This window comes from Melozone crissalis, unplaced genomic scaffold (assembly GCF_028551555.1).
Source record: "Melozone crissalis strain CALT ecotype California unplaced genomic scaffold, PUWL_Pcris_2 ptg000006l_1, whole genome shotgun sequence".
In the NCBI taxonomy this organism is placed as follows: Eukaryota; Metazoa; Chordata; class Aves; order Passeriformes; family Passerellidae; genus Melozone; species Melozone crissalis.
The window spans coordinates 49,247,617-49,259,893 of record NW_026535784.1 but is presented as its reverse complement, the minus strand read 5'-3'; the positions used below and the strand labels follow the sequence as shown (position 1 = coordinate 49,259,893).

The 12,277-nt window shown below is 42.4% G+C and overlaps 1 protein-coding gene across 17 annotated transcripts in view; it reads left to right on the top strand.

Moving 5' to 3' along the window:
* ADGRL3 (adhesion G protein-coupled receptor L3) overlaps window positions 1–12,277 on the top strand; it is a 490,221-nt gene that overhangs the window by 350,216 nt on the left and 127,728 nt on the right. The gene's annotated exons all lie outside the window — the stretch shown is intronic.

The window sequence follows — 12,277 nt, the reverse complement described above, 5'->3', positions numbered from 1 at the left end:
AGCCAAAGTATAATAGCATAGAGATATTCTATGCCTTAGGTTTGGGGTTTTTTCCCTTTTTCCCACTCTTCCAAGGGTGCTACAGTGACAGAAAGAGTACCAAATCCACCTGTGTGGTGATTGTCACCATTCTGCCACAACACTGTAAGGCTGCTGGTGTGTGTTTATGTCTGCACGTTTCCCTAACTGCTCTTAATTGAAAAATGTGAGGTGGAACCATGTGCTGGGTGGTGTGAGGATGCCAGATTCACAGTTCTCTCTCCAAATCTGGTCTTGCCATGAGTCAGGCTGGTAGTGCACAATCTTCTGACAGTCCACAACCTCTATTCAGCTTTAAGTTAAGTACCCTGGGATTTAACATGTGCATTTGAGATCATCAGCTTCTTCTAAGTGATTTGAAAACCTCCAGTTCTGTGGTAAAATTTACTACCTTGCTTTTATGGCAGAGCACTCTAGTGAAGCAGAGACAGTTATGACTTGCAGGACCTTCTTGCTCTAGTCTGTCATTGAGGTGATGAATCAGAGCTTACTTAGAATAGGTCAGTGTAAATCCTTGCCTTGGCATCTGAACAGACTGTAGAATATTGAAGGATGCTGGAACAGCAGCAGGACAGAGAACCTGTGTCTTGCTTTCTCCAAGCTGAAAGACTAACAAAACTCTTCAGTGATCTGCTGTTCATGAGGGCAGAGCTACCTCCACAAGATAAATGGCAGTGCCACCAGGAGCAGGGCAAAGTGGGTCAGGCAGAACAGTTGCAGTGCTTGCAGAGAGGGTAAAATGGAGTTTATCCTACATGAACTGCTACACTGACAGCTTCCACCAGGGCCTCCAACCCCTGGTTGAGAGATTTTAAAGAAGGAGCTGCTCATGGTGGAAAGACTGATATTAACTGCTGCTGTGTGCTGGTAAAAGGACTTGAATACTCTTGTATAACTTAATAGGAAAGGGCCAGAGAGAAAGCCAGCTCTGGAGGCATCAATCTATTAGCTGGTGACTAGAGGTTTTAAAAACATAGTAATTGGCACTGTCTCCTGGGGGAAGAGCAAGGCTTTCCTCTGGCCCTGGAATGTGAGATGTGTAGCTCTGCTGCCTCATTTCTAGTCTCAGCATCCAAAACCCATTAGAGTATTGTAATAATTTTTTTTCCATAAGTATATTAGGCTCATAATTCCTTTTTGTTTGTCTGCTTTTTCTGACACCTTAGGACATGCTTGGGTCATGTTCCAAGCTTCATCCACAAGAGCTGTTTTAAACAAAGGAGTCAAAACCACCTGTCCTTAAGCTTGTGTTCCTCACATTTCCTGTAGCTGGATCTCTAAAACCAGAGCAGCATTATGACAGTCAGAATAAACCATTAATGCTTCTGGCTGCTCCTGTGGTGCTCTTCATTTCCCCTCCATGCTTACCCTTGCACTAAGCTGAGCACCACGTGCAAGCCAATTTTGCACTCAGAGTGGCAAAAAGAAGCAGCCACCATACAGTTTTAATTGTAATAAATGGAAATAGAACCTGGGTAGGATGCTTTAAGAGAAACATCTTTCCTTCCTGTATTGTCAAAAAAAATACAGCTTTACTGCTCCTGTGGGTCTATGCAGTTGCAATTCTCAGCTGACAGATTTATTTGTAACTGCCTCTTCCTTTTCCTTTTTAAAAATTTTATCACTGGTGACATTTACACACATTGTTTATGCATGCAGGGGATTTTTACCTGCCTTTCAGAGTCCTGACGCTGGTGGTGAATAGAGTATAAACTGCAGTAGTTTACTAGTACATTAGTGTCACTGTGCATTACAGGGTAATTACTCTGAGCCACTGCTCTGTGCAGCCACCCAGTAATGACACTGTACATCACTGAATAGAAATGAAGCCTTGAATCAGCATTTTTCATCAAGACACCTCTTAATCTCCACCCGCTTTTTAATTTGAGGCTGTTGTAAATTTAGTTCTGTGTATGAAGCACTGTTAACTACCATTTTTACACCTCCTTTCAATCCAACAATTTGGATGTGACTACATGATTTTTATGCAAGTGTTTACACCCTCTTTGTACAGAATAATTCCAGGCACAGCTGAGACCTTAGGTTGTGATATCACAGACTGAAGATTAAACCCGTGTTTAAAAATGATTACTGACAATAGCAAGGAGTTTCATCGATGAGAGTCACACTGATACTCTGGCTTAGAAAGGGATTTTATGGAATTATCATATATAGCAATAAATTAAATAAAATGTTTATTTAATTTAAAATAAATTAAATTCTCAAATTCTGCCAGGTACTAAAACACAGTAAAGAAGTGAATTAAACACACCAAATATGTGCACTAAAACAATTTTTAAAGCTGTGTAGAAGTAGATCTTAAACCTATATGTGGAATCATATTGAACTTGAAATGTATGCCTGGCATTTAAAGCTAGACAGCCCGAGAAACTCTCCTGCCCTGTTGAGCTGATGTTTTGTAAAGGTTTCCTTCTAAGCTGAAGTCCAGAGAGTGGTTATCTTGGAGATTGATATGCTTGAAGTCAGTACATTTCCTAAACACTAACTGATAAGCAAAACTTTGGACTGGTCCCCAGTTCTAGAAATAAATACCAAATAAAGGAGGCATTGGAAATTCTTATCCTTCTGTGTGCAGATTTCTCTAGCCAGGGATGTTGTTATGGCACCGTGTTAAGGCACTGTGGGAGGTTTTCCTGTAAACCTCAGTTATCAGGTTCATATTCCATAAACGCAGAATCAGGCCCTAGTCCTTAGACAGCACATCAGAGAGCCAGAGGTTTTGCTGGGTATGCACCTTTCTTTTCCATCTTAGTGGAAGATGTCCCTTTGTGCTTTTTTCTTCAAAACCTGGATCCATTCTGCCATTTTTCCCCCTTTGCATTTGCAGTCTCTGTGGGAGAACCTTTCCTGAACACAGCAGAAGCGCAGTGAAATCCTAAAACCAAAAATAGAGTAGGCTTTTTGTAAGTGTGCATTCTGGGTCTTATTTGTTTTCCCCTCCCAAAGGTCCCGAGAGGGTCGATGGCTTTGCAGATGATGTAGGAGGATCTGACAGCTGGGCCTATTGCACAGCCCCAGCTCTCCTTCCCAGGTCCAGAGAGGAAGGGGAGTGCAGGGCAGCAAGGCCCAGTGGCACTCCTTGCCTTAATTCAAGCTGACACGTGGGGTCACGTATCCTGTGCTCACCCGGCCCTGAGACACCAGCTTGCCTGCCTCTCCCTCCCTGGTCCAGCACTGAGAGGGAAGTGCTGTCCTGGACTGCCTGCTGTGAGCCAATGCTGGCCAGGCACCCTCTGTTTCCAGGCTTTTTCATTTTCTGCTGGAGTCCCCCTGGGGAAGGCATTCTCTCAGCTCAGGAGCCCTTTACAGTGTACCTCTGCTTTACTCATCCTGCTCCTTCTGGGTTAGCTATATGTTTCCAGCTTCTTAAGGCAATATTATTTTCCTCACATCATTCAGGTGGAAGAGTCCAGGGGAGAGGCTGATTTGATGCCTTTAAGCCAAGAAAGGATCATGCAGGGAATGCTATTTGGGGTGTCCTGCGCTCAGGACCCTCATTCCCCTTGCCCTATGCAATTCTGGGGTGCTATATTGTGTCCTGCTCTTTCTTGGTCATGTTCTTTGGTTTTGCTCAGCCTTTTTCTCAAGCTTGACATCTCTCAGGGCTTCCCCTTTGTGGCTGCCCTGAGTCCACTAGAGCATCCCCCTCATTCCAGCATGGGCTGTGAGTGCTCATTGCAGGCAGCCAGCACCATCCTGTTGTCCCATGTGGCTTTTAGGAAAGCAGTGTGTAATAGGCATGCAGGAAACTCGTGTTGCACCAGTTTGGTGGAAGGGAGGTGACTGTCACCACACCTGAACCATCAGTGGAAAGGTTTTGCAATGACTACAAGCCTCATGTGTACTGTGAATTTGCAGCTGTCTTGTTTCAAAGTCCGTTCTTGAATCTCTCTGCAGAGATTTGCTTGTTGTGTTCGTTTGCTGTTCCTTTGCTGTTTGTTGGCTTTCTGTTGGAGTTCTGGTTTTTGGTTTTGTTTTTTTTCCCCCTTGTGATAGGCAGCTCATTCAAGGCTGGATATCCATCTTCAAACAAGTCAACATTGCAATGTGGTGGGTTTTGGGCAGAGTGGTAGGTGTGGATGCAGGAAGATACAGGAATCTGCTGCCGGATATGGAGCTTGTTTTGGTCCTGAAAATGGTGGAGGGATGGATGAGCTCTGATACAATGCTTTTCTCAGTTTTATGCAGAGCTCTCCAAAAATCTCCCATTGTGGCTCAGGTCTGTTCTGTGATGTCCACCTTTCTGAGCTACACTGATGTTCCTAGGGCAGGTAGCTGCTTTGGACATGAGCCATGCTCCATATTTAATTTATCATTAGATATCATGTATGGGACTAACAAATATCACAACCAGAGCTCCTTGCAGCCAGCCTGTACTTCTCCAGTTTGCTTGTTGCCATCAGTGAGGACCCTCCTTGCATCCTGCAGCTCTCCACAATCAGAAATAGTTAATTGCACGCTGCTCACCATTTGGGTTTTCACTGTGGTGCTGAACTGTTGCTCTGATTTCTCTGGAATGTGTGCTTTCACTGCACAGGAGCACCTTGGGGCATTGCTGTTTATTTATAAGATAACAGCATTTGCTCTAGCCGAAAGCTGGAGCTAACAAAGTCTCTCAAAGAGGAATGCGAAGTCCCGTGTGCTGGTGGAAACTGTTCAAAGTATTTACACTTGAAAATATTTAAGGATTTTGAGGAAGGGGGGAAGAACACTCTGAGTGATATTTAACACCTTTTCCATTATTCTTAGCTACCTGGAAAAAAAAATTATAAAAGGGCACTTTTTAAGAAGCTCCTGTTTACCAGCTAGCCACTGTCTTGTAAAGGAGTATTGCAATGGAGATCAGCCTGAACTGTGATTTAAAGATGCCTTGAAATGCTACTCTTTGTAGGCCATTTGAAGCCACTGTGTGACCTGATTAAGCTCAAAATGGATGTGAGAAACAGAGCTCTCTCTTTGAGATTTTTTAAAAGTTTAATAAGGGATAAAAAGGAACAAACACCCACACTGAGGTGTTTTTGGTGATGGGCAAAAAACCACACCATTTGCTTAAAACAATGTTCTCTAGACACTGTTACATTACAGGGGGTGCACGCATATTTATAAGAGTATATGCATATTCAGATATTCCTGAGAGTTTAGGTGTTCCATGAATTCTTTTGCTTGGTTTTAACCTTTGACTTGCCTGCATGCCATCCTTCAGATTAAATCAATGTATTTTATTTCTTCTCATGGCTCCATCCTGCTGTTTTTACACTCCCTGAAGAGTCGGTAAATTCTCGTGGTGATCTGGTTTTTGTCACTGTTATCTTATCATAAGATAGTCCACAAATGTGAGGAACTACCTAATTATCTTACACCATTCTCTGAGTTAGTTATATGCATAAAAGCATTTTAACATCACATAGTCTCTATTTTAATATTATGCTAAGTCCTAAGATATATTTACCAAACTACTATTCATATAAGCTATATGATGCATACATAGACTGAAAGATTGCACTGTACCAAAAAGCAGTAAAAGGAAATATAAATTGCACCATATCAGAATCTTTGTGATTAATAAGTATATGCAAAAGCTAATACATAAATGCACTAGCCAATGCTATATTGTCATTTTTAACAATGGACATGCACCCAGGAGATTCTTTTGACAGTGGCTTTTGTTTTCCGCTGCACTGGGTTTTGCCACTCGCCATCAGTGGTGGAAGTTTTCACCCACCTGACAGTGGCAACAGCTGGAAAGTAGAGTTAGCTATGGTGCTGCACCCTCAAGCATCACTAATCTAAAGTGAATGTCCTATTACCAGCTTCAAAAAAAGCTGTTGAACCAGTTCAATGTGAAAAGAAGAGTGTAGTGCTGCATACAGCATCAGACCCTTTCTCAAACTTTTTTTTTTCCTTTTCTGCCAGACTAATTTTTGGCTACACTTCTCTTCCTGAAATATTTATAGGGCAAATAACTGTTTTAAATGAGCAGATGGGGGAGACATAAGACAAGCTGTTAAATTAATAAACATGTGTGGTGCTTTATCAGTAAGGGAGCCCATTTTGGCATTTCTTCTGGATGATTTGTATGGCCTATCACCATTGCACCTGGTGCAGGGACAAGAAATGGGCACTTAATAACCAAACAATGTGCAAACTCCTTCCATTATAACTTCATTATGTCAGATATAATCGTCTATAACTAGATGTCAAATACATAATTTATGTCCAGCTCCCCTGTGGAATAGTGGGCATATGAATGAATGGTCCCATTAATGGGAAGGAGCTTTTACTGTAACTTTTCTCCTCCTGGTACATGGTCCATTTTGTCATCTGGTATTAATTCTGAATCATTTCAGGGCTGCAGAAAAATGCCTGTTATATTTGTATTTGTGTAATGGGAGAAGATGGCAAATAAATCATAGGAGAGATCAAATTTCAGGTTCACTGATTTCCTAAGCCACATGCCTGTGTGAAAGAGACTAGGATTGGTTTGTAGTGCTTTGATTGAGAGGCATAACTGGCCTTCATTTTACACATCCAGAGATGTTAAAAAGGGACATGAAGTGAGGTAACCCTTCCTGTGGGAGCCCCCTGCCACATGGAGCTCAGGCTCTGGAAAGCCAAGATTTGCCACTGCATCCTTTGCTGTGTGTTGTGTTGTCTCTTGCACTGTGTCATGTGGGGCCTGTCTAGAGAAGGGCTCCATGACATAATTGAAATGTGTCATCATCCCCTGGAAGGATGGAGGATATGAAAGCCCTATTTTTCTAGAGATTCTTCTGGAAACATATGAGTGTGTTGGAATGGGACATAGGATCCCAGTTGTTCAGTGGAGAGCTTGTGTATATTCACAAATAGGTACAAATTCAAAGGATCAGGCTGGCAAAATTGCCTTCTACACATTTTTATTATGAATGTTCTAATGTGTGATACTGTTGCAATGTGTTTTAGTGTATAATGATCAGGGGTCTGAAGCAGCTCTCCTATGAAAGCAGGCCGAGAGTTGGTGTTGTTTGTTCAGCATGGAGAAGGGAAAGTCCCCCAGGAGACCTTCCAGCACCTTCAGGGGGCCTACAAGAAAGATGAGGACAAACATTTTATCACGGCTTGTTGCAAAAGGACAAGGGATTATGGCTTTAAACTAAAAGAGATGTGAGAAACAAATTCTCAGGTTGCCCCGAGAAGCTGTAGATGTACCATCCCTGGAGCTGTTCAAGGACAGGCTGGATGGGGCTCTGAGGAGCTTGGTCTAGTGGAAGGTGTCCCTGCCCATGGCAGGAGAGTTGGAACCAGATGGTCCTTAAAGTCCCTTCCAACCCAAACTATTCTCTGAGTCTGTGATTTTCTGTTGCGGTTGTTTTTTACTATGTGGATGATGTATTCACAGAAAGCAAATCAACCCTTCAAAAGAAAGGTTAAAAACATTCTAGGTAATGACAAGTTAGGAACAGCAACTTCTGAAGACCTGGGCTATCCAGTGGTGTAGTCTGTCTGTCTTCCAGTAAAATGTAGAAATACAGTTTTACCATGTTCTCATAGAAGTTAATCAGCAGTGCTGTAGAAAGGCAGGCAGATGATTTCCCATACAAGCAAATCCTGTTAGGCTCAGACATACTAGTCTTGACAGCATTGAGTCAAAGAGTTTTGTGTTTATGTGATGGCTCTTCAGCTGTGCACTGGGATTTTCTGTAGGTAAGCAGTTTTTTTTTTACAGCACTTGGCTCTTGGAATCATCTTTGGCTGAATAAGGTATTATTGGAAATGAGAGATTTCCACCAGAGACAGTGATCTGATGTTTTATAAAATGTTTGGATTTTGAGGCTTTTTTGGCCCCTGGATTTCCTCAAAGTGAATTGTTGAATTTTGATTCTTTTCTTTGTGTCTTGTTTGTTGCAAGGAATCCTAGTGATGTGATAGAATCCATTCAGAGAGCAAGCTATACCTGTGACTTGTGTACCTCACTCTTAAAAAATGCTTTTGGAAATCCTAGCCTTAATAAATGCTTACTAAATACTGATTTACTGATTATGGAACACCCTGCTAAGATTGTAACTTGGCTCCTTCGTAAGAGTCCTCATATTTTATGATTTTCAGCCAAGTAAATTTGGCTTGAAAACCGCAGTGTTTGCTCAGAAGAGAAGGACTGCTATCCTCTAGTTCCAAATGGTTTGTTGCTGCCTTCAGAGTGGCTTGATGTAGTTTGTTCTCCTTGAAAGCTCACAAGAAACAGTATTTGAAAGATCTTACTGCTTGTAAGAACAGAGAGAAAGGTTGATTAGCTGTAATTCTAAGGGTTAGAGGGCCAGCATGCGTGAAGGTGCAGCAGCTGTGGGGCTGTTGGCCAAGGAGCTTTCAGGGATGGAGAAAAACAGCTGGGCTTGGGGCAGGAAGAAGACTTTGCCCTTACCCAGCTTGGGATACTGGGGTTTTTGCAGATAGGTGCAGGGAAAGGCTTAGAGATTAATCATGCTAATTAGCAGTAATTCACTGCAGCTGTTTGTTTTGTTGTTGGTTTTTTGATTTTTTTTTTTTTTTTGGAGAAAATTGTTTGGGCTTTATTCTTTAGAAAATGACCACAACTATGGATGCTCTCATGGCAGTCTTCCCTTTAGATTTTCTCAGAGTCCTGGGTTCATGTTTATCTCATTATGAACACTGCTTCCCACAGATGAGTGTGTGTGTGACTGTGTTATGCCCACAAATTTACTAGCAGACATGCAGCAAAATAACACTGTTACTGAGTAAACAATTACATTTCATTTTCAGGAATAAAAGGGAATGTGTGCCCATAAATCTTCTTCTAAATAATCTGTGTTGGAGAGTAAAAAGAAGATGAGGTTTCTAAATTCATGAAGGCCCTTCACAGTGGAATCCTGTGTGCCACTGAAGTGGAACAAGCTTATTTATATTTTATTGTGCTTCTAGATCAAGCTGTATTATTATGGGCTGCATTCCCCTGACATTATAGCTGTTGCTAAGGAAGAGGTACATTATGTTAATATTTTGTGACCATAACTATGCAGGCTGGGTTATGTACATTGAAGAAGTTGGGATGAGGGGAGAAGTTAATGCACCATTCTGATTAGAGCCTCCTCAGATTGTTGCTCAGATTTAGAAGCAAAAACTAAGCTTGAATTTGAGAATAATTCACACAGAAAATGGGAGAAAACCAAACAATTGAAACAATTTGTTCACTGAACTTTAAAATTGCTCAGCAGTTGGAATCTGGAGCCAGTGCTGCTAAGAGGGAGTCTGGCAGAAGCAAGCTGAATGCTACAACCAAACACGCACAGTGAAGAATTTCACAGCTTCCTCACGCCTTAATGTGTTTGGATCATGTAAACAGCGCATTCATCCTTAATTCCTATTTCCTGACCATTTCCAGTGCTGGTGCCTATTATGTGATTTTGGTACTTTCTCATTCATTTAGCTTGATTCACTAAGAGCCTGCAGTGTGGCCAGCACCACACACCAAGTGAAATGGCAAATGATGGATTAGCTCCAGTATAGGGAGTCAGAGAAAAGGCCAGAGTCCTGGGCAAGATACTGATGTCCATGCTGGTTATTTTAACAAATGCACTCTACAGACTGTATTGATAAGCATTATGAAAATGTTTACCCAACAAATAAAATAAACAAGGAAGGATCTTGGCATTTCTCCTAAAGGAATGTTCTGAACTGAGTTTCCCCTTTCAAAACTGTTTTCTCATTAATACTGCTGCCAAGGCATGAGGCAGCCACAGAGGAGGACTGGATGGGGAGGAGCTCGCCTCAATTCTGCTATGCCTTGCACCTCACTGATTGAGCCAGGACAGTGTCCTCAGGAGCATTCTCAGGGTTATCATGGTCATGGCACCTGAAAATAGATAATATTTGCCTTGTAACTACTGCCTCACACCTTCAAACATTTAGTGAAACAGAGCTGGGTTTTCACCTGGGTCAGGTGGGTGAGGCTTATCCCCTGCTAATCTCATCTCCTAAATCCAGGGGTGCTGAGCATGCAGGTCCACCCAGCTGAGATCAGTCCTGTTTGCCAGAACTACAGCAAGCAGCAGTCCTCAAGTAGGGCAGGGAAACCCATCCATGCTTACCAGCATCCCAACTCTGTGAGTGCTTTTTAACATCAGCTTCAGCCTCTGACCCTGCCATGATGAGCACAGCAGCCTTTCCTCCCTTATCCTCCCTGTCCTTTTTGCTCCAGCCTTATGCAGTGTGATTTTGTGACCCTTAAAAAAGCTTTAGGAAAGTCAATATTACCTTTTCCTAGCTAAGGCTACAATAATTTATGTTAGACCTTGTTGCATGCACCTGATGATAAAATCCTTCTGGAAACTAAGATACCTGGCCTGGGAAGTGTCTCTTGGGCAAATTAAAGATAGTCTGAGACAAGAGCAGGATGGAGAGGCGAGAGGGAATGGAGAACTCAGTCCTGAGGTCGTGCTTCGTTCTGTGTTGTAAAGAAGAAAATGGGAGGAATAAAGAGTAGCAGCAGGGATAAAGAGTAGAAACAGACAGCAGGATCTGTGCACAGAGAATGGACATGGAGGGCTTGTTGGGCAAGCTGCATGGCTTAGAGTAGAGGAAGGCAAGATGGGATGGAAAAAATGGGGAGGGGAGTGATTTTAAGAAGGTTTTTATGTATAGAGAAATTTCAAATCCTTTAGCTTTAGACAATTGAGACTTTCACTGCCTCCAGCAACTATGCACAGACTAATCACCATAACATTTATATTCCTGCTTTCCTACTCCAGGCACCTATTTCTATCTGCTTGCTTCTTTCCAGCTTTTGCTCTGAGCTGCTGCAATTTAACAGCAAAAATCCAGATATTTCCTTCATTATCATTAACTACTCCTACCCTGTCCAGGAGGAGCAGTAATATAGAGCTCAGCCTAAATGTCAAGAGCAGCTCAGTGTTCTCATCCATTTCTGGCATGTGTTGGAGTCCCCTTATCCTGGCTACCCAAATCTTCAGCTCCTGTCCCTTTCAGATTGGTGTGGCTGTGCCTGCTGGCTCCTGAGGCCGTGGGCTGGGAGGTTAAAAGTCCATGTTCTCCCCATAATCCACCCATGGTTTTAAAAAGTGTCCCCTCACAGCCTAAGGTTTGTGCTTATCTTCACAGGACATTGTTCCTCACACTGTGTTTGGTTAAATAACCACTCCTTGGCGTAGATATTTTGCATATAAGCTGGCAGGGTTGACATTGTGAGTATTTTGCAATCATTTGTTTAATTAGCTGAAGCTCTCTGGGGAGAAGGATATGAAATGGCATGCTCCCAAAGTCTAATTTAAATCTGTTTTGCTTTTTTAAATTTTTTTATGGAGGGCTTGTAACGCAAAGCATTAAAAAAGGCACAAGTGAATGCAAAGCAAGAAAAACTCTTCTGTTGATGGGCAGTGCCTCAGCAACAAAATCGTGCAAATACAGAAAGGAAATTGAATTGAGTAAAATGACCTACAAGAGGAAAAAATGGAATTAAGTCTGTGCAGCTGTCTTGTCTTTTTTTTTTTTTTAAACCTGCACTTCCTCTCTGTTTTCTTTTAGTGCAATGCTTAATTAAGCTTCTCCTTTGTTTGGAGGTTAATTCCTTTTCTAATCTACAGCTATTTGTACAAAGGTGTTCATTACTGGAGTGAACAAAGGCTGCAGACAGGAGAGTGGCAGGGAAGTGGGAAGAGATTTTTTTTTTTTTTTCCTCCCAGTGAAATCTCAAGGCCCTGCTTTCAGATGCAGGACTCCTGTGTCAATTCTCCTGTGCTTGCTGCTTCCAGTGAAATGGTTCTTGGGGGCAGATGAAGGTTCTGCTGCAGCACCTGCACTGTGCTGTCCTGGCTGCTCACTCAATGCACTTGATTAAGAGATCTTTGTGCTGAGGCAGACCCTCAAACTCTTACCTGACTTATGCATAATGACCACTGGTTTCTTTTTGATGCTTACCTGCCCATTGAAATCACCAAAAAATTAGGATCCTAGACGTTTAACATGATCCAATGCCATCTTCTTGAGTCCCCATGGAACAGTGCGTTCTGCACGCACAGTCACAGCCTGCCCTCATTGCTCAGGGTAGGCTCCCCTGCTTGCTGCCATCACAGTGGTTGGAGTGCCTGAAGCCTCTGGTTTTGCTGTAGTGTTTGTAGAGCACACATTAATCATATAAAAGTGTTTATATTGCAAAGAACTGGTGGAGCAACACTAAATGTTGCTGCCGAGCTGAAGTGCTGGGGAG